Source organism: Rattus norvegicus, chromosome 3 (genome assembly GCF_021556685.1).
Source record: "Rattus norvegicus strain SHRSP/BbbUtx chromosome 3, alternate assembly SHRSP_T2T, whole genome shotgun sequence".
Taxonomy (NCBI): Eukaryota; Metazoa; Chordata; class Mammalia; order Rodentia; family Muridae; genus Rattus; species Rattus norvegicus.
In genome coordinates this window covers 77,007,330-77,031,634 of record NC_141536.1, presented here as the reverse complement: position 1 = coordinate 77,031,634, position 24,305 = coordinate 77,007,330, and the positions used below count along the sequence as shown (strand labels likewise).

The 24,305-nt window shown below is 42.1% G+C and overlaps 1 protein-coding gene and 1 pseudogene across 23 annotated transcripts in view; one reads left to right on the top strand and one right to left on the bottom strand.

Moving 5' to 3' along the window:
* Positions 1 to 14,237, bottom strand: part of Ambra1 (autophagy and beclin 1 regulator 1) — a 189,292-nt gene extending 175,055 nt beyond the window's left edge. For 22 of the 23 annotated variants that reach the window (XR_015683352.1, XR_015683353.1, XR_015683354.1 and 19 more), the window contains exon 1: positions 13,992 to 14,207. The gene's annotated coding sequence lies outside the window, so the exon portion shown is untranslated. 23 annotated transcript variants of the gene reach the window in all.
* A 5,954-nt stretch (positions 14,238 to 20,191) lies between these two features.
* LOC147995570 (large ribosomal subunit protein eL28 pseudogene) lies at positions 20,192 to 21,489 on the top strand (annotated as a pseudogene).
* Positions 21,490 to 24,305: the final 2,816 nt, after the last annotated feature.

Genomic DNA, 24,305 nt, shown 5'->3' with positions numbered 1-24,305 from the left:
AGACAGAAGGGGTAAGGAATCTTTTTTGAGTTCCAGGCCAGTCCTGTTTTATAATTAAAAAAAAAAAAGGTTGGTGCTTTATATTATGACATCTCTGTAAATCCACTCCCAAACCATTCCTAATTTACTGGCTCAATGTAAAGTTACTTGCCTATGATCAAACAGCAAATTGTAGTGAGAATTTACACGCTCTTAGAAGCATCACCTGTCAATAAAAAGCTGATGGCCAAAGAGCTCAGGCAGGAAATAGGAGGTAGGACACTGGCAGGATTCTGGGAAATAGTGAGAGGACAAAAGGGGAGACTCAAGGTAGTGCCAGATTGTATGGAGGAGACAGACCAGGTAAATGAAGGAAGAAGAGGGCTGGGACTGAAGAAAGGTAACTAGCCAAGTAGTAGACATAGTATAGTTAAAAGATAAAATAAAAATATAGGGTTGGGGATTTGGCTCAGTGGTAGAGCGCTTGCCTAGCAAGCGCAAGGCCCTGAGTTCGATCCCCAGCTCCGAAAAAAAAAAAAAAAAAGAATAGAAAAAAATATAAATATAAATAAAAAATAAAAAGAATAGTTTAAATGGATAAATAAGAGCTAGTCAGGGAATGAGCCAAAGTTTATGGCCTAGACATTTAATAATACCTAATTAGTCTCAGAGTCATCATTCCAAAAGCCAGGACAAGGAAAGGAAAAATGGTTAGATATTGTTTTAACAGCCAACAAATGCTAAAGCTGAAGTTCAAAGCTGCAAAATCAGTTTCCTTCCTTTCTCGGGTCCTTCTTTCCACTTGATCACATGTCAACAAAGGGATTTTAATAACTTTTGTTTGGCATAAGCCTCTATGAATAGAAGATTATATATATAGTCTTATAGAGACAGACAGATATATGCTGACTTTCACTGAACTTACTTCCATTTATTCTAATTTTGAAGGACTGCATCACTACATAGAAAACACTGCTGCAGGTGACAGGGAACAGAGAATTGAAAACAAAGGCTTTTCAGTCTAGAGAAGAGACCACAACTATGTACATCAAAGCTTTTACCTGCCATACTGAACAACAGCAACTTCAAGGAAGTTGCTTAGTGTTGTCGTTTGAAGATTCCTACTACTCTCAACAGAGCAAAAAGACAATCTTTATATTAGCTTCTTTCTAACTGTCCTGGTTACAATTCTATAAGCAGTTTCAATTCCGTAAGACTATACATTTTCGGGCTGGAGAGATGGCTCAGAGGTTAAGAGCGCTGACTGCTCTTCCAGAGATCCTGAGTTCAAATCCCAGCAACCACATGGTGGCTCACAACCATCTGTAATGAGATCTGATGCCCTCTTCTGGTGTGTCTGAAGACAACTACCGTGTACTCATATACATAAAATTAAAAAAAAAAAAAGACCATACATTTTCCTTCTTGATCCCCAAAGTCCCATATGAAAGGCAGCACTTGACATCCTCAATTAGATGGATAGGCCTGAAGGCTCGTGTAAGAAGGAAACTCACTCTCCAAAACAATGTTGTTATTCTGGTATGTCTGGCAATGATGTAGCCCTGGCTGTCCTGGGACTCATTCTTCAGACCAGTCTGGCCTCAAACTCAAGAGATCCACCTGCCTGTGCCTCCCAAGTGCTCCCCCTAACACCTCCCACCCCGCCCCAGTCTCATATAACCCAGATTGGCCTTGAATTCTGATCACCCTGCCTCTATCTCCAGAGTGCTATGATTGTAGGCATGTGCCATCTGTCTGGTTTATACTGTGCTTGAGGATTGGGATTCATGCAAGCAAAAAAATGACTATCAACTAAGCTACCTTGCCAGGCCCTCAACTAGTTTGTGTTTAGATACATTGGGGTCGGAGGGGTTGTTCATGAGTGTGCCAGAGGTAAACAATTCTAGGTATCTTTTTTCTCCATTGCTCTCTACCTTTCTGTTTGTTTGTTTGTTTGTTTGTTTGTTTGTAGACAGTGTTCAACTGAGCTTACTGGCTGGCCAATAAGCTTCAAGCATCCATGGATCTCTGTCCCTCCAGCACTGGGTCACAGATACACACAGCTGCACCTGGCTTTTATATGGGTGTAAGAGGTCCTCATGCTTGCACAGCAGGCACTTTACTGAGCCATCTCACCAACCTCTTAAGCAATTTTACAAGTCTCTATATCTCAGGTAAGCCTGTGGAACAAGATTATCACATCACTTGAGAAAACTCAAATCACATACTCTATAGAAGCTGCAGGTGGTGGCTTTGATCTATTGTTTAGTAAGAATGATTCATACATAGCAGAAACCCTTTTGATAAAGAACACAGGAGCTAGCAAGGTGGCTCAATCAGGAAAGGCACCTGCCACCAAACCTGAGCACCTGAGCTCCAACCCCAGAGTCCATATGGTAGAAGAACTGACTTCTGAAAACTGCCCTCTGATCTCCACAAGTTCACCATAGCATTCACTCATACCTCACTCCTATTAATATAAAAAGGAAAAAAATTTAAGATGAGTGTTCATGGTTTATCAAAGATATAGGAGAAAGATTCAGAACACCAATACTCTATTTTATCAGGCTTGACAAATTGGTTTTTTTTTTTTTTTGGTTCTTTTTTTCCGGAGCTGGGGACCGAACCCAGGGCCTTGAGCTTCCTAGGTAAGCGCTCTACCACTGAGCTAAATCCCCAGCCCCAGCATCGCATCGGATCTCTTTACAGATGGTTGTGAGCCACCATGTGGTTGCTGGGAATTGAACTCATGACCTCTGGAAGAGCAGTCGGGTGCTTTTAACCACTGAGCCATCTCTCCAGCCCGACAAATTGGTTTTTATGTACTCTTTTCCTTTTTTTTTTTTTTTTTTTTTTCTTAAGACAGGATCTCGTATAACCCAGGCTAGCCTCCAACGTACCATGTGGGTAGGACTGGCCTTTAATACCTGATCGTCCAGCCTCTATACCCCACGTTTGTATTACAAACATGTCCAACCACCCCCGGCTCAATTCGCCTACTCTCTTCTGTGTGTATGAATGGGGTGCTCAGGGGTGCATGTCCATGTGAAGGCCAATGTCCGGTATCTAATAGCTTACCTAGGAAGCGCAAGGCCCTGGGTTCGGTCCCCAGCTCCGAAAAAAAGAACCCAAAAAAAAAAAAAAAAAAAAAAAAAAAAAAAAAAAAAACGTTAGGAGAACTAAAAGTCAGGCACAATGGCAAAACAGAGAGAGAGAGAGAGAGAGAGAGAGAGAGAGAGAGAAGGAAAAAAAAGCAGTAAAAAAAAAATAAAGAAACAACTTAAAGGTTCAAGACATATTGGATTGGGCAGGAAGATGAAAAAAGGCCAAAGATACCAAGGTTCAAAGTACACAGAATAGAAAACCTTTGCCTGCCCTTGAGGGCCAATACTTAGATCATGAGAATCATTTCTCTAACCATCTGACAGAAATTCCTCCTACCCTAGCTCCGTTCACCTTTACAACTTCCTACTAAGCAACCAAAGACAGTCAAAAACAGAAAAATGAAATCAACATTGCTTTTTATGGGAAGACTGACTACAATCAAACCATGAAGACCGTCTCCACTTCCATCTGGCTCCTGACCCTGCAGTCCAGTGCTATTGTTCTTGCCATAACCATCAATGACCTGTTGCTAAATTCAACAAAATACATCTTGATCCTGTTGATCCTGTCTTTTTTTAAATGAGCTGCTCTCTGTTTCCACCATTACAGCGTCTTAGATTCCTTAGGACTCAATCCTGAGCTCCCCTCACCCCACTCTCTTCTTTTTTCTAGGTGAGCCTATCCACTTCCTGGGTTATAAATATCCTCTACATAGCAATTCCTTCCAGATTTACCTCCAACAACTTTCTGCCTCAGCCTGAAGACTGCTTTCTCAAAGTCTCCATGTGTGCTTCACCAGCAGCTCATGCTTGGTGTGACAAAAACAAAGCCTTATTCTACTCCTCAATTCATCAAAACCAACTTTTCTCCCTGTTCCCATCCGAAATGTGGCACCTTTATCTACCCAGATGCTCACAGGAGAAACCTGGGCTCATACTTGACACCTCCCTCCTCCCACACATTTCTTTCAGTCCAACATTAGGTCTTGTTTGTCCTGATTCTAAAATATGTTCTGAATCTGTCTACTTCCTTCCATCTCTACTGCCTACAGCCTAATCTAAACTATCATTAGCTTTTGACTGGACTACTAAGTTGCTTCCCAACTATGCTTCCCTCATTTCTTTCCAAACCACACCTCACATAGAAGATGGCATAATGTTTTTAAAGCATGTATTATTATTAGGTCATAGCATTCATTCAAAAGCAGGTCATGGCAGTGTATACCTGTGGTCTGAAGCCAAAGCCAAAAAACCACTTGAGTGAGTCTAGGAGTTTGGGCAAGCTTAGACAACACACTGCCAGACCCCATGTCCAGGAAAAAAAAAAAAAAAAAAAAAAAAGTAAGGGCAGGCATGGTGGGGCACATCCTTTTTTTAATCCTAGCAACAAGGGAGGCAGAGGCAGGCTGATCTGAGTTCAAGGTCAGCATGATCTACAGAGTAAGTACCAGAACATCAAGGGCTACGCAAAGAAATCCTGTCTCCAAAACAAACAAAAACCAGGAATACATTAGGGCTAGAGAGATGGCTCAGTGGTTAATGGCACTAGCTACTCTTCCAGAGGTCCTGAGTTCAATTCCCAGCAACCACACGGTGGTTCACAACCATCTATAATGGGACCCGATGCACTTTTCTGGTAGGTCTGAAGACAGAGACAGTGTACTACTCATATACATAAAATTCTAAAAAAAAAAATCATTAGGGTTTTTTAATGACAGAGTGGGACTGTTAAACAGACAAGCTAAAAATGATTTGAGTAACCAACAATTTATAAAAGTAATAGAAAACTAACTCTAATAGGATTCTTAGTCCTTACCATTGTGTGACAAACACATTCATTATTCCAATTTACCTGAGTTAATTTCATAGCTGACTATCCCCTAAATATTTTTTTCACTCATTTAATCACCTTCGTCTAAATTCTTCGGCTTGAATTAGTTCAAACAGCAAAGTTCAAATGCTTGCTTAAATGTTTTCTACCTGAATGTTCTATTCTAAAATAGCTTTGGCCTGTTTTGCTACAATGTCTCACAAAAATTTGTAGTCTTTCTTATATTTAGAACTGTGTTTCTGATACTGTTACTTTCTAGGCTTCCTTTACCCATTAAAGACTCACCCTTTGATTAACTGAAGGGTTCTGGGGGAAGGAAACAGAAGATTCACAGTTGTACCTCCCTGTTCCCTGTGGAAGTTTTCTCAAAACTCCAACACTTCAAACTAAGCATCGATATTTTTCCTCCTCCACCTCTTCTTCCTCCTCTTCTCCCTCCTCCTCCTCCTCCTCCTGCTGCTGCTGCTGCTCTGACAGCATCTTATTCCGTAGCCCTGGCTAACCTGAACCTCAGTATATAGCCCTGGCTGAACTGAAACTCACAGGGATCCACCTCTGCCTTCCAGGCCTAGGATTAAATTTATTTGCCATCATGTCTGGACTATTTGTTCTTCTATCGAAGGACACATATAAACTTTGATAGTACTAATGATGAAAACCACTAGCACATATCAAATTATTGGAAGTATTCTACACAATAATTTATTTCTCACAACTCTATATTTTAACAGATGGAGAAATTGGAAGGTTAAGTAACTTTCCTTGAGAGCTAGTAAGCACTGGTTTTGGGATTTATAACCAGGCTACCTAGTTACTGAAGCAGTAACAGCTACTAAGAGTTTGGGCTGGATGTGGTGGTACACAGCACTTGGGAAGGGGAAAAAAGTTTGGAAGAGGTATGTTTTCTTTTGATAGAACAGAGAGCTTTGCCTAGCCCAGCCTAGACTTGCTCATGTAGGCAAGGACGACCTTGAACTCCTGACCCTCCTGCCTCCACCATCTAACTGCTGGGATCACAGTCATGTACCACTACACCTGTCATTGGCAAGTGACTTTCCTCTGGTCAACTAGACTGAAAATCTCCAGTTTGCTTCTCAAACACCATGTGCACTGCAGTCAGGGAGAACATAATCAGCAAGGCAGAATAAACAAGTCACAAAAAGTAAAATTTCCTGGGTGTGTCTTGAAAATAGAAATACAATTTCAATAAGCAACAGTAAAAACAATCTTTGCAAATGTTTCTAATTTTTTGTCAGAAAGAACCCAAACAAGATCATGATATTTTACACATACTCAACAATGGTCTAAGCTCTCCTTCTCTCAATGTCTATTAAATCTAATCTAAGACTGATTGCATGCTTCAACTTAGTCTTTGACAAATGCACAACAGTCAACTTTTCTGCACTAAAATTCACTACATTCAACCTCTAAAGAATATGAAATTAAAAAAAAAAACTAATGAAAACTATTTCAAGACACATTACAAGTAAAAAAGCTAAAGTCACAGTCAAGCATGCCAATGTCAAAACCAAGGTATTATACAAATAGTACATGTACCAATCTTAACTGTGTTAATCTTAACTTAATTTTCTATTGTAACCAGATGTCTTAGTGAGGGTTTCTATTCCTACACAAACATCATGACCAAGAAGCAAGTTGGAGAGGAAAGCGTTTATTCAGCTTACATTTCCACATTGCTATTCATCACCAAAGGAAGCCAGGACTGGAACTCAAACAGGTCAGGAAGCTGGAGCTGATGCAGAGGCCGTAGAGGGATGTTACTTACTGGCTTGCTTCCCCTGGCTTGCTCAGTTTGCTTTCTTATAGAACCCAAGACTACCAGCCCAGGGGTGGTACCACCCACAACTGGCTGTGCCCTCCCACCCTTGATCACTAATTGAGAAAATGCCTCACAGCAGGATCTCATGGAGGCTTTTCCTCATGGGAGGCTCCTTTCTGTGATAACTCCAGCTTGTGTCAAGTTGACACACAAAACCAGCCAGTACAATTGACCCTTCGTCAACTTGACACACAAACATATCACTATTAAGCCTCAACCTTACTTTCTTTTTCATCACCAAGATCTAAATAACTTTAAAAGTCCCATAGTCTTTACAAATTCTTACATATTAAAATTGCAATCCCTTTAAAATATCCAATCTCTTTTAAAATTCAAAGTCATTTTATAATTCAAAGTCTCTTAACTGTGGGCTCCACTAAAATACTTTCTTCAAGAGGGAAAAATATCAGCACACAGTCACAAAAGCAAAATCAAACTCTAACCAACCATTATCTAGGATCTACTCATAATCTTCTGAGCTCCTCCAAGGGCTTGGGTCACTTCTCCAGTTCTGCCCTTTGTAGCACACACCTTTTCTTCTTGGCTCCAGATGCCTGTTCTCCACTGCTGCTGCTGCTCTTGGTGGTCATCTCATGTTACTAGCATCTCCAAAACACAGCTGTCTTCCGATGCAACAAGGCTTCACCAATAGCCTCTCACAGGCTCTCTTCATGGTGCCAAGCCTCAACTCCTTTGCATGGCCCTTCCAATCCTGGGCTATCAACTGCAACTGAGGCTGCACCTCCATCAATGGCCTTCCATGGTCTCTCACAGTGCCAAGCCTCAACTGCTCTTCATGAGCCCTTCATGCCTTCAAAGCCAGTACCACCTGAGTGACTTTATTAAGTCCAGATGCAGCATGAGGCACAACCTTGGCTATCTCTGGAACACAGCTTCTTCGTGCTCTCAGAAAACACTTCCCGAAAGATTTCACCTAAATGATGCTGGTCTCTTCCTAATCACCACTAATTTCTTAGCTCCAACTGACCAGCATCAATAGTCCCAGTATTGCAAAGGTTTCGCTTTAATAGTTCTGGTATCTTGGTAATCACAGCTGATTTTTCAGCCCCAGCTAAACAAAACCACACAATCGTCACAATCAAAATAGTAACAGCCCTGGTAAGAGTCTTTAATCTTCCTTCTGAAATTTCACAAACCAGGCCTCCATCTTCTGCACTGTTCTCAACATTATCTTCCAAGCTCCTTCAGAACATCCCACAGAGCTCTTAACATCCCAATGGCTCTTCTAGCCCAAAGTTCCCAAGTCCTTCCACAGTCCTCCCCAAAACATGATCAGGTTCTCACAGGAATACCCCACTATGCTGGTACCAATATGTCTGAGTCAGGGTTTGTATTCCTACACAAACATCATGACCAAAAAGCAAGTTGGGGAGGAAAGGGTTTATTCAGCTTACACTTCCACATTGCTATTCATCACCAAAGCAAGTCAGGAAGCAGGAGCTGATGCAGAAATCATGGAGGGATGTTACTTACTGGCTTGTTTCCCCTGGTTTGCTCAGCTTGCTTTCTTATAGAACCCAAGACTACCAGCCCAGGGGTGGTTCCACCCACAATGGGCCCTCCCACCCTTAATCACTAATTGAGAAAATGCCTCACAGCTGGATTTCATGGAAACTTTTCCTCATGGGAGGCTCCTTTCTGTGATAACTCCAGCTTGTGTCAAGTTGACACACAAAACGAGCCAGTACAACAGGCATGATGGGGCAGCTTATAATCCTAGCACTTGGGAGGTTGAGATAGGAGGATCAGTTCAGCTTGGAAAACACAATAAGACCTATCTCAGAAAATGGGAGGGAAGGCGATGGCAGGAAAAGAATTTACAGAATTATGTCATGACAGTAGTCTTTCAGTGAGACAGATGCCATGAAAGGAACACCCAGGACCTACCTACCTACTTCCTCTTTATTGGTCTGTTTTCCACAGACAGTTTTGGCCTAAATTCCCACCCTTAACAGATTCCTTGCCAACTATACTCTCCACTGGAATAAACTTCACAAGGGTAGGAACGCTCCTATCAACTTCTGTATCATTGATCTACTCTAATAAGTTTTATATTTCTGAAAAATAGCAAAGTCTGAAAGGTGGCTGAAAGAAAAGTCACAACCAAAAAGTAGCTTGATGTGGGGCTGGGGTGTAGCTCAGCTGACAGGTCTTGCCTAGCAAACACAAAGCCTGATCTTCAGCATAACATAGGCCAGCTGGGTCTGCTCATGCTTATGATCCCAGTACTAAGAAGGCAGAAATAGGGGGCTGGAGAGATGGCTCAGCGGTTAAGAGCGCCTGACCGCTCTTCCAGAGGTCATGAGTTCAATTCCCAGCAACCACATGGTGGCTCACAACCATCTGTAAAGAGATCTGATGCCCTCTTCTGGTGTATCTGAAGACAGCTACAGTGTACTTATATATAATAAATAAATAAATCTTAAAAAAAAAAAAAAAAAAAAAGGCAGAAATAAGAGAATCAGGAATTCAAGGATAGTGTGGACTCAAATGCAAAATTAAAAGTTTACCTAGAGAAGTAGCTTATCAATTCTAAGAGCAAAAAAGACAGAGGACGAGTCAGGAAGCAGTTAACCCTTACCTACAAACACAGAAGACTAACTACAAGGGCAGGGGAGGTACCCAAGTAAGTCTGCAGACTCCAAACCTTTCACTGCCAGTCCTACATGCACACTGGGAAGGCGAGAAAGAAGCACTCAATCGCCAATGCTCTACACACAGTAGCTCATCCTGGGCCTATGTTTGCTCATCTCTATCCTATACTCAGGTAACCACCACAAGGCTGCCTTGAAAAAAAGACTACTAACTTGAAAAACATCTAAGAAGTAATATTTGAACACTTTTTTAAAATTGTCTTTTATTTTTGTTAAAGAAACACAAGTTCGGGCTAGGGAGATGGCTCAGCGGTTAAGATCACTGACCTCTTCCAGAGGTCCTGAGTTCAATTTCCAGCACCCACATGGTGGCTCACAACCATCTGTAATAAGATCTGATGCCTTCTTCTGGTGTGTCTGAAGGCAGTGACAGTGGACAATGTACTTACATACATAACATTAATAAACTTAAAAAAAAAAGGAAACACAAGTTCATGAATGTAGATTTTTGTTTGTTTTTTACATTTGTTTACTGATGCAGATTGAAACAAACATGAAGGAGTAATGCCTAAACCAAGGACAGAGGCAGCATCTACCTCCAAACTTGCATTTCTACATGCACACTGGGAAAGCAAGAAGTCCTCCAATGAACCACCACTGCTCTATGTACTGTGTGAAGCTCATCCTGGGCTAGCTCAATCACAAAAAAAGAAAATAATTTCAAAAACTCAACCTATGATAGAGAGACTAAAAAAGAAAAAACATATATAAATTACAATCCCAAAATAAACAAAACAACAAAACTGTTAAGGAAAACTGTAACGTTACCCAAAGTATAGGGGCAGGCTGTTGTAGGGCACACTTCTGGACAAGCGAAGACATAACAAGAAACTGAAAGCCTTGAGCTTATGAGGAACTGGAGAAAGAAACAAGGATTATGATGACTAAAAGCACTTCAGTTTGTTGTTCTTTTGGGTTGGTTTTGTTGGTTTTGTATGCTAAACCACAGGACAAAATATTTATATCCCATTCCAAAATAACTCTATCAAGACTGAGACCTATCTTTTTTGAAAGACCTTGATATCTTGATATATTAACACCACTTTATCTCTGTTTTGGTTTTTGGAGAGAGGGTTTCTGTGTGTAACCTTGACTGTCCTGGAACTCACTCTTTAGATTAGACTGGTCTCAAACTCACAGATCCATCTGCCTCTGTGTCACCAGCGCTCAGCAGCAACACTTTTTTTCCTAATTTATTTAAAAGTAAGATAGATAAGGAGGAAATAGAGTTAAACTGTCCATTCCTATTGATACTGAATAAAGTCTAAATAAAAATTTAATTCAGGGGGCTGGAGAGATGGCTCAGTGGTTAAGAGCACTGACTGCTCTTCCAGAGGTCCTGAGTTCAATTCCCAGCAACCACATGGTGGCTCACAGCCACCTGTAATGAGATCCGATGTCCTTTTCTGGTGTGTCTGAAGACAGCTACAGTGTATTCACATACATAAAATAAATAAATATTTTTTTAAAAAATGTAATTCAGCATTAATAAAGCAAGATAAAAAAAAATCACCAAAATAAAAGTCCTATAATTTCCCTCACGCACACTAAAAACATATTACAAATTATACAATATAAAAACATAAGCTTTGGGCTGGAGAGATGGCTCAGTGGTTAAGAGCACTAACTGCTCTTCCAAAGGTCCTGAGTTCAAATCCCAGCAACCATATGGTGGCTTACAACCATCTGTAATGAGATATGATGCCCTCTTCTGGTGTGTCTGAACAGCTACAGTGTACTTATATATAATAAATAAATAAATCTTTAAAAAAAAAGACAAAAAAAAACCCAAAACATAAGCTTTTCAGGGCTAGAGAAATAGCTCAGTGGTTAAGAGTATTGGAGGCTCTTCTAGAGGACCTGGATTCAACTCTCAGCACCCATATGGTGACTCACAATTGTCTGCAACTCCAGTTCCAGATCTGACACCCTCACACAGACATACATGCAGGTAAATAAATAAACATTAAAAAAAAAAGTTTTCCTCTTTTAGTTAAAAACAAAAAAGCAGTTTATTTCAGTAACTCTGGTCCAGCCACAATCCAGAAAACATTCAGAGGCTTTCGTCTTTTTTTTGTCTTGTGTTCATTTTTGTTGTTGTTTTTGTTTCTTGAGGCAGTCTCAGGATGTTAACTCTGGCTGACCTAGAACTCACAATCTTCCTACATCGGTCTCTGGGGTGTTGGAATTTAAAGTATGTACAGCCACAGCTATTTGAAGCTTATATCTCTTACTTATCCACAGGAACCATCTTAGCAAAATACAGAATGATTCAGTCATAATGTGAACATTTCTGAAATGCCAGGAGACGGCCCAAATTGACTTTGGTAATTCCCAAGATATAGCATCAAGTAGTGGTTCACACTGGTAATCCAGTACTTGAGGTAGGGGCAGGAAGATCAAAGAGCTCAAGGTCATCCTCAGCTGCACAGTCGATTTAAAGCTGGCCTGGAACACAAGAGGTCCACTCTGCCTCAAAAACTCCAAAACAACCATACACAAACCAAAAAAATATACGAAAATTAATCAAGCAAAACTTGTATGAATTATAAAGAAAAGTAGAGAAGCTTAAGAGTCTCATTCCTATAACCTCACCCACCACCAAGTTTATCTGTCTCAATTCAACTTAAACTTCTGCTGGTTCTTTCTTACAGAAACATTCAAAATGTTTCTAACCTTTTTCTTCATGACATATACAGCAATCACCATTTCTTATCTGTCACTCATTGGGAGTCACTAAGACACACTTACAACTATAAAGTCACAGCAGGCAATGTTACTTCTACCTCTACTTTCTTTGCTTTGGTATATTTTTTCCATAATAAAAGTTCTCTTCAAAGAAGATATAATTTTGGCCTAATTACCCAATCAAGAATCTACACACTTATAAAAAGTACCAAGGTCCTTATAACTAAGAAATTGCTTATGATCAAAAGATTTGATTTTCATGGACCATCAAAATGGCTCAGAAAATAAAATGGGATTACTGTCAAGCCAGATAACCTGAGTTCACTATAGACTAGGAGGAGAGAACAGACTCCTGAAAATTGTCCTCTGACAAACACATGCATGTATGGCATGCCCATGTGCAGACACACACACAAACAGGCAATCAACCAATCATTCAATCTATCACCTTCATTTAAATCTTGCCAATCTCAGGGGTAGATCTCTGTGACAGAGCATGTGTATGTGGCCATGGGTTCAAAATTCCCAGCACTACTAAAGAAGAGAAAGAATAATAAGCCTCACTAACCTTACACATACATTAAAGAAAAAATTAGAGAAACAATGTAAAATTCTATCATCTTTCCAAAGTTCATAAAGCATCTTAAAACTGTGTAGAAACAGAATTTCTTACGACCTTAAAGTCATTCTCCTATGAATTTTACATACTGTGGAAACTTATCCAACCTAGAATGACTAGGATCATGACACTTGATCAAACAGAATTAACAAAAACACTTGACCTTAAGACCTTGAGAAAGAAAAGAGAAACAGTGAAATTCACAAAAAGATTCATTTTCAATTTAACTAAGTTTGAATAGTTTCTACACAGACTTTTGAACTCTTAATAAAATGACTAAACTACTAACCAAATACAAAAAAAAAAGTTTCAAAAGAGTCTCCTTAGACTCCCTCTAGATACCTCCTAGAAAAGACCTTCCCAAGAACCTAAGTTCAAAGTCTTAACCATCTTCCATCTTGCACTAAGTACTTAATCCCATAGCAGAAAAGAGTTAGAGTAAGCTGAAGAGTGGAATCAGTATTAATCAGAAGTAAAGTGGAAGTAAACAAAATTATTTATGAGAAAACAAAAACAAACTATCCTTACTACTTTTGCTAAAATACAAATTTCGAAAAGACAAATCCAGTCAAAAAATATTCCTTGCTCCCTTAATGTCTGAAGCCTCCAGTAACACAATAAATGTTTCTTAAGAAAGAAGAGTTCCAAGTAGTCAAATGAGAAATCACTGTTAAGTTAAAAGTGACCAGTAAAATGGGAGAAAGAGAAGGGTCAACTGTTAAAGACAAAAACAAACAGCATATTTAATGCTCTGTCGGGGTCATAGGGAAAAGTCAGGTCCCATACCTCAGCCTCAGTTTCCCTACTCCAAAAGAATAGAACCTGACATTTCGTTCCAAGGAGCTGGAGGGCCTAGTTTCAAGAGCCTCCACCAACTCAAAGGGCACTCCGAGGCTAGCCTCAGCGTGGGTCACCAGTGCAACTGAGGAATGACGTCCGGAACATGAGTTGCAGGAAAGGAGAGAGAGAATTGGGTCTAAGAGAGCCAAGCTCCCACAATCTAGGGGTGACGACACGAGTCCAGGACCAGACATCCCCTCTCTACAGAACCCGGCCAATAGCTTCAGCATCTCTCCCTCCTTCCGGCTTCTCCCTCAGTTCCGGGCAGCCCTCCGGCCGCGCCCCCAGGCGCAACCCCCTTCACGACGCGCGCCCCGACGGGCCGCGCGCTCGCCCACCGGCCGGCGCCAAGGTCTCCTCCTGCCTTCGGCGGAAGGATGCCGGACCGGGCCTCCCAGGCTCCTCCCGGGCCTACCTGCGAGGCGAGTGAGAGCTTGGCCGGAAGGCCAACGAGCGCACGGAGCCACGGACGGAAGGCGGGGAGAGGCTGAAGGAAGCGAGGGGCCCGCTCGACCGACCAGCGGAAGAAAGCGGCCAGAGCCCGGGGTCTCCCGGATAACTCAGTCCAGGACCTGGCACCGCCGCCGCCGCTCTGGAGACATCAACCTAGAAGACGCTGCAAAAGATCATCGAACACACGAACGCCCAGACATCAAAGGAAGAGCGCCCCAGCAATCGTTCAAGGAACTGCAGCCGAGTGCCGAAACATTGCTCAGCTCCTGCTGCAAGTCCCGCTGCCTTCCTAGGCATAAATAAACAAATTCAGATCATAAGCTAAAGCATAGAGTAGGCTGGGTTTCTGCCATTTTCTCTTGGTGACCGAGTGTTGAAGTAATTTAGAGAACTAAATTTCGGAGACAGCAAGCACGGTTGTAATCCCAGGAATTTAGGAAGAGGAGGCATTTGGAGGATATGGAGTTCAAAGTCATACTCAGTTAAGAGCAAGGCCAACCTGGACTATATGAGACCTTGTCTTAAGTGAAAAAGGAATTATTCTTTTGTGAACACGTTGATTGAAGATAAATCATACTAGAATAAAGCTCTCCTTAATAGTTCAACGATTGCCCTACACTTACAGACTTCTTACACTACTTGTCCCAGTTGAACAAATGACTTCGCTTCTTTTGATTCTTGATTTCCTCTCAGAGCTGAAGAAAACGGAATAATCTCTATGAATGCCCCAGTTCAATCCAGGAGAACATAGAACAGCTTAAGGTGGGAGGGGAAAGTTCCTGTACCTTGTTTTTAAATTTTTATGATTTGACTTAGTTTGTTTTGCCAGACAAGGTTTCTCTGTGTACCCTTGGCTATCCTGGAACTGGTTCTGTAGACCAGGCTGGCCTCCAGCTCACCCAGATCTGCCTGCCTCTGCCTCTGGAGTGCTGGGATTAAAGGTGAGCACCACAACCTCCCAGCCTGTTCTTTTCTTTTTCTCACTTCTCTCTCTCTTTTTTTTTTTCTTCCAAAGATCTAAAGCCACAGTCCACAAATGTGCTTTTAATTAGCTAAGTAGCTAGTTAGTTAACTAATTAGTTTTTAGAGACAGGATTTCATGTAACCCACACACTGGTCTTGAACTCTATGTAGCCAAGAATGACTTTGAAACTCTGATGTGCTTGTCTTCATGTTCCAAATTTGGAGTGTGCCTGAGGGATTGTGAGAGGTTGAGGTGGGGGCTCACACTCTGTAGCCTGGCTTGCTTGGAACTCACTATGTAGCCCAAACTGAGCTCAAGCTCACAGCCATCCTTTTGCCTCCGAGTCCTGGAATTATAAGTAACCATGCCTGAGGGGTTTTTGTTTGTTTGTTTGTTTGTTTGTTTTTAACAGAATCTCACTAGGTAATCCATATTACTTCAAACCCTATCTTCCTCCCTCTGCCTCCCACTTGTTGGAATTACAGGCATTTACCGACATACTTGATTTGTAGCTGATCCTAACAACTGCACTGGCCAGACTCCATTCTGTACAATCAATATGATATTTCTAAATATTTTCCATGTGATAGGTATTTGCTACTCTTCAGAAAAGGCAATTACCTAATTATGATTAGGTCTTCTTAGACATAAGCAAACAAAAATGATACTGTATGTCTTTAATCCCAACTTTCTGGAGGCTGAGGCGAGGGAGGTTGCAATATTAGTGTTTGAGACTAGCCTTGGCAAAAAAAAAATTGAAGAAACAAATAAACAAACAAACAAACAAAAAAAGAGACATTCATGCTAGCTCATGCTTTTAATCCCAGCACTTGGCACTTAAGAAGCATAAGCAAACAGATTTCTGTTGTTCAAGAGGCCATCCTGATCAACACAGAGAGTTCTAGGACAGCTAGGACTACATTGTGAGACCCTGCCCCTCCCACCCCCAAAAAAGACAAAATAGTCCAAACCTGAAAAAAATACAGGTTTATTTGTCTGCTATATAAGAAATCCAAAGCAGGCTGGAGAGCTGGCTCAGCAGTTAAGAGCACTGACTGCTCTTCCAGAGGGTGAGTTCAATTCCTAGCAACCACGTGGTAGCTCACAACCATCTGTCATGGGATCCGATGCCCTCTTCTGGTTTGTCTGAAGACAGCAACACTGTACTCATACATAAAATAATCTTTAAAAGCAAAGAAATCCAAGAGTAAGTCAGGCTACATTCAACGTCAAGGACTAGGTTTCTTCTTAGTGCCTTTCTCTATTCAACAAATGGCTTTTATCTATTTCCAAATAGTTGCTGAAGACCAGATTTTATGTCCATATTCCCCTCCCCAGCCCAGTAACCATATCCCAGCCACCAAAGCTGAAAAGAGCCAAACTAAATCTCCACGTTGTAGGGCACATCATAGGACTCCCCGGTTATACTCTGAAACTAATCCATTTGAGGTAGAGCTGGCCCACGGGCATTTCTGCCATGGCCATCCTTCCCCATGGGCCATGTTCTTGTTATGGTGCCATTTGCTTTGTTCCTGCTGTGGGTGATGAGACATGTCACTGAGATGCTACTCCCTTAGAGGTGGAGCATTTATGGGAGAATCACTGAATTACTTTTTCTCTATATAAAAATGTAATACCTGGGGTTGGGGATTTAGCTCAGTGGTAGAGCGCTTGCCTAGGAAGCGCAAGGCCCTGGGTTCGGTCCCCAGCTCCGGAAAAAAAAAAAAAAAGAAACAAAAAAAAAAAATGTAATACCTGACTCCTTTTTTTTTTTTTTTTTTTTTTTTTTGGTTCTTTTTTTCGGAGCTGGGGACCGAACCCAGGGCCTTGCGCTTCCTAGGTAAGTGCTCTACCACTGAGCTAAATCCCCAGCCCCCTGACTCCTTGATAAAAGGGGAGCTACTACATGAGTCTAGGAGTGCATAGCCCCCTGAAATGGCTGACAGAGTAGAGAATATATTACAGTGTCTGCAACACCTGAGATGGGATTGTCAACATTAGGGCATCAGTTATGTGAATTTTGCCCAAGACATGCAACTGAGGCTCAGCTATCTCTTCAGAAAGAAGGTGCCCACATGAGGACACCAGAATTATCAGAAAAATGAAGAAGAGCCAGCTATGGCAGTGATTGCCTTTGACCTCAGCACCAGGCAGGCAGATCTGAGTATGAGGCCATCTTAGTCACATACTGAGTTCCAGACCAGCCAGGGCTACATAGTACTGAGTACCAGTTTTGTTTTGTTTTGTTTAATGTTCTTGGAAGAAAGTGGGTGAAAATGATGAGGTAGAGTTATCAGTTTGTTGGGGTTCTGTTTGTTTGTTTGGTTGGTTTGCTTTGGTTTTCTCGAAACAGGGTTTACTCTGTGTAGCCCTGGCTGTCCTGGAACTCACTCTGTAGACCACTCTGGTCTCGAACTCAGAGACCACCTGCCTCTTCCTCCTAAATGCTGGGATCAAAAGCAAGTGCCACCACTGCAAGTTTTGTGTAAGTTTTTTCGTGTAAGTTTTGTGTAAGTGTGTTGTTTCTCACATAAAGGAAAGAGTACAAATTAGAATCTCTTCTAGGATCTGAAAATTTGGAACCCATAGAAATTATTGGACCGTGGGGGGAGAGGTAGAAGTAACAGAAAATCCTCGTGGGACCCAATATTTAATACAGAGGAAATGAAAAGGTGAATCAGCATGCAGACATGAGCCTGGCATAATCAGGAACTGCCAGAGTTGGGGAACTTTTTTTTTTCTTTTTTTCTTTATTAACTTGAGTATTTCTTATTTACATTTCGATTGTTATTCCCTTTCCGGGTTTCCTTCTCTATGGGTGTTCCCCTCCCCATCCTCCCCCCATTACCGCCCTCCCCCCAACAATCACGTTCACTGGGGGTTCAGTCTTAGAAGGACCAAGGGGTTCCCCTTCCACTGGTGCTCTTACTAGGCTATTCATGTTGGGGAACTTTTTGAATTGTGAGAGTGTGTGTGTGTGTGTGTGTGTGTGTGTGTGTGTGTGTACACCACGTGCTCGCAGGACCCCAAGGAGTCCAGAAAATGATCTTGAAATCCCCTGGAGCTGCTGTAGTTACTGATGACTCTGAACCTTCTGATGCGGATGCTGGAAATGGAAGTCTAGTCCTCTCTCTCTCTCTCTCTCTCTCTCTCTCTCTCTCTCTCTCGATAGACTTTATTTCTTAATTGTGTGTATGTGTGTGCTGAGTGAGGGTATGTATAAATGACTGCAGGTGCATGAAGAAGTCAAAGGTGTTGGATCTGCAGGAGCTGGAATTACATAGAAAAAATGTATCTGAGTGAGCTGAGGAGCAAGGGAGTGTCATTCCTCCACGTTGCTGCTTCAAGCCCTGTCTTGACTTCTGCCTTAGCTTCCATTCATGATAGAATGTAACCTGTAAGATGAAATAAATCCTTTTCCAGGTTGTTTCTGGTCATGGCGTTTATCACAGCAATAGAAAAGTAAACTAGAAACACCAAGAAAGAAAGAGAGGAGGGAGGGAGAAAGAGAGGCTAATTCAGGGGGAGGGGCGGCAGCTCGAGGGTTACGGGGTAGGGTAAAAGAGAGAGAGAGAGAGAGAGAGAGAGAGAGAGGGGCTAATTCAGCAGGGAATCGGGCTTCAGTGGTTTTTCTGGGCTTGTGGATGGAACATGATTTTTGTTTGTTGTTTGGTTTTTTGGTTTGGTTTGGTTTGGTTTTGGTTTTTTGGTTTTTGGCGACAGGGTTTCTCTGGGTAGCCCTGGCTATCCTAGAACTCACTCTGTAGACTAGGCTGGCCTCAAACTCACAGAGATTCACCTGACTCTGCCTCTCAAGTGCTGGGACTAAAGGTAGCATGAGCTATCATGCTTTATAGAGTGGGAGATGCTTGTGTTCAAAAAGTGCTAAAGTAGTCAAGAGATGCTAAGGGGGAAAAAGGCTGATAGAAGAGTGTCCTGCTTAGTTTGGTTTTTGTTTGTTTGTTTTTGGTCAAATTGACACAAGCTAAAATTGTTTAATTAAAAAAAATGACTCCATCAAAGTATCCTGTAGGGCATTTACTTAATGTTTGCTGTGGGAGGGTCCATCCCTCCCTGAACAGGTGGTCCTGGGTGGCATAAGAAAGCAGGCTGAGCCGGGCAGTGGTGGCCTTTAATCCCAGCACTTAGGAGGCAGAGGCAGGAAGATCTTTAAGTTTGAGGTTAGCCTGGTCTACAAAGCAAGTTCCAGGACAGCCAGGGCTACACCGAGAAACCCAGCAAGCCAAGCCAGTATGAGTCTGCAACCTTCCTTCATAGCCTCTGTTTCAGTTCCTGCCTCCAGGTTCCTGCCCGACTTACTTAGATGGACTGTGTTTGGAATGGAGGCTGAAATAAACCTTGTCATCCCCGAGTTACTTTTGACCATGGTGTTTTATCACAGCAATAGAAACTTAACTAGGACAAGGAACTGCCCTAAAACAAATGTGGCAAGATTTGTGTAGAGCCAGAGTTTGTAGGGGGAAAAATTGATACCAGATTCAGTGCTTATGAGTCTCTGGAAGGCTTCCAAGTCCAAACAACAGGGCTGACAGATGTAGAGAAAAGCAGAGCAATACAGGTGACAGTAAGCTTGTCCAAAGATGAAAGTCACCACGTCAAAGTGTCCTGAGCACATTATTCCTCTAACCCTCCTAAGAGCCAGTGGCACGACAGCAAACAGACCAGAGGCAGTCTGTCGCTGGATATGTATCAGCGGGTACTGCTCCTTAGGTGGAGGAAGAAAGAGACTTGTTCAGTGCCATAACTGCCCATACATTGCCCATGTCTTATAAATAATCTCAAACTTGTTGGCTCACCAAACTAGGCTTGGATAGAATCGTTTCTTTGTTCTGTTCTGATACTTTAACAGCATATGGGGTCAAATAGACACTGGTTCATATCTCCCTAGAAAAGTCACATCACACCTAACTGTAAGAAAAACTGGGACTTGGTCTTTATCCTGGGTAGCTATGTGACCTCTATAAGTCAGGGACAAATTGATACATACTAGGTAACAACTCAATAGGCAAGCTGTCACATTCTAGGGTCTAGTGACAAATGGGCAAATAGTTTTCCTCTGTTGTCCCTTCTCAGCTTTTGAAAAGCTTCCTTCACAGGGAGGCTTTTGGGGTATGGGGTTTAGATCTAGAATTTTTATTCAGATCTGACCCGAACAACTACAGTATTTGAAACCCTGACACAGTGAAAGAGAGCTAAAGACACTAATAGCAAGAGTACAAGAATTTCAAGGCCAGTCTCTGGCTGCTATCGGGAGAGAGGCCACCTCCATATCTGCAAATGTACAGTGGATGGTCACTTGCAACTGCTCCTATGTCCCTCCCAATCAAGAGGAATAAGCAGACTTATAGCACTGGGGCCACTAATGTGAAGGCCCACAACGCCTTCAGCTGATTCACCAGGATTAGAGCCTGTGGCCAAGGGCAAAGAGGTCACAGCAGTCGCAAAACAGAGATCTGGTCAGCAAAAACCAGTCACTTCTTAAGTCAGGACCATCATCAGCAAAAATGCTCAGGCCACCCTCAGCAGCAGCAGGCACATGATCTGAATCAGGCTCCACTCTGATTTGTGAGTGGAGGCAATCTGCAGTGCCAGTGCCATCCTGGGAAGCCAGAAGCCTGTGGTGATGTAGAGGAAACAGACCTGACCCACCAAGAGCTCCAGAGACCCACCCCCCAGAAGCAATCAAGAGTCCACTGACAAATTTTTTTTCAAAAGTATAAGAAGTTTTCAGTTTTTTTTTAAATTTTTTATTTATTCATTTATTATATATAAGTACATTGTAGCTGTCTTCAGATACACCAGAAGAGGGCATCAGATCTCTTTTACAGATGGTTGTGAGCCACCATGTGGTTGCTGGGAATTGAACTCATGACCTCTGGAAGAGCAGTCGGGTGCTCTTAACCGCTGAGCCATCTCTCCAGCCCAGTTTTCAGTTTTTTTAAATATGGAAGCTTTGGAGACAGAGTCTTATGATTTCCAAACTGGCTTAAGTAGACAAGGCTGACCTTGAACTTTTGATCCTCCTGCCTCTACCTTCCCAGTGCTATATGACAGGTCTCTGAAGTGCTAGGAACTGAGCCCAATCCTTTATGCATGTTAGGCAAGCACTCTACCAACAAAGTTACAACCCCAGAACCCTGCAGGCACACATGTAAAATTATCATCTACAAATGGAAATACTTGAAAAACTGAGGCTAGACTACTTTGTGAGACCTCGAGACAGATGATTTATGAACAGGAATGTTGTGTCAGGATATAGTGCTTGCTTGGTTATACATAAGCCCCTTTCTTCTACGCCTAGAGAAAGAAAAGGCTTCATCCACAGAGGTCTACCAGTTTCCTTTGCAGAAGCTCGTCTGAATGTGAATTAAGCTTCATTTTGACAGTGAACAACTGACTGCTTGTTCTTACAGAGAAGTTGATCAGAATCAGACTGAACAACAGAGATCCAGAGTTGAAATCCTCAAACCTGTAGGATTCTTCTCACACTGGAGGATGGATTCCTAACAAGAAAGCGGATGAGTAGAAGTTGAGACCAGCCTCGGTGTGCTGTCCTGCATGCCAGCATGGGCATGCAACAGCTCCCTGTTGGGATGGTTCCTGGTTTTTGTGTTTTTGAAGGTTCTCTTTTTAGAGAGAATCCCTTGAAGGTGGGGTACTGGTCCCCCTGAATTTCTTCCTCTTATAATGATCAGTTGGACACAGGACTTTCAGTGCTGAAGCTGTGACAGCTCTGAGAAAACCAGGATAGTTTGTCATCCTAAGAACAGACCTTATCCCTGTCAATCACACAGAATTTAGAAAGACTAAACAAGGAAAAACGGACTGGAGAATGTTAATTTTGAATCTCTCATCTCTTATACATACAATTTTGTAGAATCTTGGTAGAATCTAGAAAATAAAACAGGCCCAAGCACGTGGACACACACAGGGGTAATGTCTTTCAGTTTCTTTTCTTTTTCCCAGCATTTGGAAGGCAAGAGGGTGGCAAGTTTGAGGCTAAACTGGGCTACAGAGTTTAATAAGGGTGACAAAACAAGTTTTGCTAAGTTTTGCAAAGCAATTAGAATGTTTCATAGTGTGTGCTAGGTTCTTTTTTTTTTTTTTTTTTTTTTTCGGAGCTAGGGACCGAACCCAGGGCCTTGTGCTTGCTAGGCAAGCGCTCTACCGCTGAGCTAAATCCCCAACCCGTGTGCTAGGTTCTTAGTTTGATTTCCCAGCACAAAAAACAAATAGAACCCAAACCAGACATGAGGGCATAAGTCTTTGATCCCAGCATTCTAGAGGCACAAGCAAGTGGATCTCCAGAGGTTCCAGAACAGCTAGGGCTACACAAAGAAACCATGTCTCAAAGAAAGAAGGAAAGAGAGAGAGAGAGGGAGAGGGAGACAGACAGACAGACAGACAGAGAGAGAGAGAGAGAGAGAGAGAGAGAGAGAGAGAGAGAGAGAGAGAACAAGAACAAGCAAAAACAACAAAAAAGCAGGTGCTGATTATGGCTTTAATCCCAGCAGTACAGAGGCAGAGAAGCAGGTGCATTTCTATGAACTCTAAGCCCAGCCTGGTCTATATAGTGAGTTCTTGGTCAGATAAAGCTACGTAGTGAGAATCTGTCCCAACAAAAGTAAAACCAAGGGGCTGGGGATTTAGCTCAGTGGTAGAGCGCTTACCTAGGAAGCGCAAGGCCCTGGGTTCGGTCCCCAGCTCCGAAAAAAAGAACCAAAAAAAAAAAAAAAAAAAGTCAAACCAAGCAAACAAACAAAAACAGAGCTAAGGACTGCGACATGTCTATCATTCTAGTACTTGGAAGGCTATCCCAGGAAGATTGCTGAATTTAAGGCCACCCTGAGCTAAATAGTCAGTACCAGGCTAGTCATGGGCTACATAATGAGATCTTATCTCAAACTAAACAGGAAAAAATGTACAAAGAACAAAATGTAACAAAGTCTTCATTATATAATGCTCAGAACGTTTCCAATCAACTATCCACTGTCCCACATCCAGGACCTCCTTGAACTCATTAAATTTACTCTCCTGCCAAGCCACCCACTTCACAGAGGAAGATAAGGATGAGAAATAGAATTTGGAATAGAAATAAACAGCAGTTAATAATCCATAATTGTTTCTAATCTTTAGGATGAGTCACCCTGGATTTATTTCCACATTCCTCTGTCATCTGCTGTTCACTTCTTTACTTTGAACATCACCAGATTAGCACTGACAAAGACAGGTAGAAAATGATCCAAGAGGCCAGCTCAGAGGTGTCACATGATGAGTGACTGAGAAAATGGGAACAAGACAATCCTCAGGAAAACCTTTTTAGTCCCAGCAAAGACACCAATGTGTGAACCTAATTCACACTTGTATTATCCCTGTCAGGTTATTTTTACAACAGTGAAATTTTGGAACAAGACTTGTTGGGGATTATTTATTTCCTGGGAAGTTCTGTCTATCACTCTGCATATAATATTCTAAGGTCTAACTCTAGAGTTTATTTCAAGCCATGCTTTGTACTTCTGCTTTTTAAAGACAGGGCTCCCACAGTGGCCCGTTCTGGCCTGGTACTCACTATTTGGTGCATATAGGTTAGCTTTGAAATCACAATATAATTGCCTCAACTTCCCGAGAGCTGGAATTATAGTCACAAGCCACTATGCCTGGCTCTACCTGTTTTCTCCTCGGAACTGCCCTCTCTACAAAGAATTTCAAAACATATTATATAAGTATTCTCCCATTATAGCCAAAGGAAATATAATAAAGACAGGTTGACCGGCCTAGGTCTGTAATCCCAGCTATTCAGGAGGCTGAGGCAGGAGGATCACAAGTCTAAGGTCTGTCTAGGTTAGTGAGTTCAAGGCCACCTTGGTCAACAAAGTAATAACATGGGGGGAAAGGTGAGCTAAGGATATGGTTCAGAGGAAGAACACTTGCATGCCATGCAGAAAGCAGGCTCTGTAAGTTTAATCTCATGGCCACATTAAAAAGGAAAAAACAAAACAAAACATCAGGCCATCCAGATACCTGAGCAGGGGGGCTGTAGAGATGGTTCAGGGGTTAAAACCACTGACTGCTTTTCCAGAGGTCCCAAGTTCAGTTCCCAGCAACCACCTGGAGGCTCACAATCATCTGTAATGGGATGTGGTGCCTTCTTCTGGTGTATCTGAGACAGCAACAGTGTACCCACATATTCATAAAATAAAGAAAAAGATAGCTCAACAGGTAAAGATGCTTGCTGGCAAAACTGATAGTTTAATCACTCACAAGTTGTCCTCTGACTTCTATACATGCACC